Below are 2,499 nucleotides of genomic sequence, written 5' to 3'. Positions count from 1 at the left end.
GGTACCCCTAAATCCTGAATTTTATTTTCAATTTTTGAAATACATTGCGGCATTTTAATCAAGATTTTGAATTGGATAAATTCAAATCAAAGAAATATTTTGGAAGATCTTATCTTATTTGATTTTTTTTTAGTTTTATTCATAAATGAATATTAATTTATTGTATTTTTTATTTATTATATATTTATTAATATAGATATAATAAAAAAAATATAATAAAAAGCATGGCATTCTGGAACGGGCCGTTCTGAATTCAGAACGGCCCGTTCTGGTTGCAGAACGTGCCGTTCTGGTTTCAGAACGGGCCGTTCTAGTTTCAGGTTTTTTCAAGAATTTTGGCGTCCGCGAGCGCATCCACGTGGCATCCATGTAGGTGCCACGTGGCATCCATGTAGGTGTCACGTGGCCAACAGTTAACTCCGTCTAAATCATTTGAATAGAAATCCCAAATTACACTAATTTAAGTTATTAGGGACTAAATTGAGACCAAAAATTAAAATAGGACTAAATTAAAAAAAAAAATATTGTAAGGAACAAAAAAAAAAAAAAAAGGTATTTAACCTATAATTATTAATTATAATAATTAGACTTAGCGCATCTTCATCACATGTGCTTCAAACTTTCAATTCCTAATTTAATCATGCTTGAATTTAACTGCCAGCCAAACACGATTAAGTACGGCAAGGGATATATTCTGTACTGTACCACCCAATTAAACCCCCTTAAATCATTCATTATTTTTATCCTAAATTATTGATTATTCGCATGTGCTTTTATCCAAGATTACTAGTTACTACCTACTCCGGCACGTGATGTCACTGAATTCGGATAATTTTATCAGAGTAGAAATTGCTTTCGAAATCATAGAGAACAAAGAACAAAATCAATTGCTAGTTGTCCCCATGTATCATTCATCTCAAGAAATCAAAATAGACCCTTAGATAAAGAGTTGTCACCAACATCACTTTATCGTCAATTTGTGATAATCAGCTTCTTCAGTCGTGATGTGGAAAATTTGTCCTAACCACTAGTTTTAGCTTCCATTGTTTATTGCAATCATTACGGGCTACATAATTACTAAATATCATCATGATCAACCTCTAGTACTCTTGCCTTCCATTAGTTAATCCACAACTTAAGCCAAACTTATCTTCATTCCTTTTAATTCCCTATTAGTCACCATGCGTGATGTGACTTATCGGTTAAAAAATTAAATAATAATAGTTAAATAGAATATCACAATTAAGAGTAACTGTGTTCACAATTCTCTCGTATTTTCATAGCTGATACTTTATGTCCTCTATCGTAGAATATGTTTCGGTATCAGTTTTCCACCATTCAAACCAACATTCACACGCTCTAAAACATTATAAAAGCAAAAAAACAAAATTGTCATTTGCTTCATAGGTTTTTACCATATCTATCGAAAATCAAACTTACAAGTTATGAGATTTTGAAAGATAAAAGAATTTTTTAACCTAACACGAAGTATAAAGGTAATTTTTCTTCCTCTAAAAGTTAACTCCCAAGTGTTCTTTATAAGTGTTTGGTTGTCAAATTCTCTAAGGAGAACTACATATGTAAAAACACTTCAATCAATTAAAGTATTAACAACTTGTGGAATTTTAATTACCTAATGGATTGTGTATTAAATAGGTCCTAGATTTCCATGTCAAGAAGTTATTGATTTTTGACTACACATTAAGAATACATTCGTAACTATATGACAAAGATTTAAGTAATTTTCGTTTAGATCGAACAAACTATCATTAAAGGCTATACATTCCTTTACAATTAAATCTCGTATAAAGTAATATTCAATTGTTATATGACAAAAAAAAAGACCTTAAATAATTAGATCTATATATACTTGTATTTTATCTTTAGAAGCTATGTTTTCTTCTAATAATAAACTTAAATACTTCAAACTCTATTAACTTAGACATCCAAATTCTTTTTATAAGTATAACCATCTCTTGCAAATCTTGAAGACCGAAAAGTAAAGATTGTTTAGAGAATATTATTTCTTAGCAAATAGAATTAAAAATGCTAGATCATGAGATACTCGACTGTATAAAATAGTCTATTATAAACATATTTATAAAAAAAAACATTTGAGACAGCATGAATGATATTTCTCACTTTTCAAAAGAAAATGTAAAAATAAAAAAAATGTTACTTTTAAGTTTAACGTGCATTTTTGGAACTTCCACATGAACCCAAACAGAAAATATATGATGAGAGTTGGAGTAGCAAATAATCCTGATATTATATAACGAGGTGTTCAAGTGGCAAATAGCAGAAATGAAATAATATATAATAAGATATTGAATTATGTGATGGTGTGAGTACTAAATCAGGAGGTGTACATGGTTGATCGGATACCCATCCAACACCATGGGATGTTTCAACAATTACCCACTATAAATTTCATATTTGATTAGGGACTAACTAGAAGTAGAATGGTATGTTGATATATAGTAATGAAAAAATAAAAAG

Source organism: Cajanus cajan, chromosome 5, assembly GCF_000230855.2.
Source record: "Cajanus cajan strain Asha chromosome 5, NIPB_CcT2T_4, whole genome shotgun sequence".
Classification (NCBI taxonomy): domain Eukaryota; kingdom Viridiplantae; phylum Streptophyta; class Magnoliopsida; order Fabales; family Fabaceae; genus Cajanus; species Cajanus cajan.
This window is presented reverse-complemented; position numbering follows the sequence as displayed.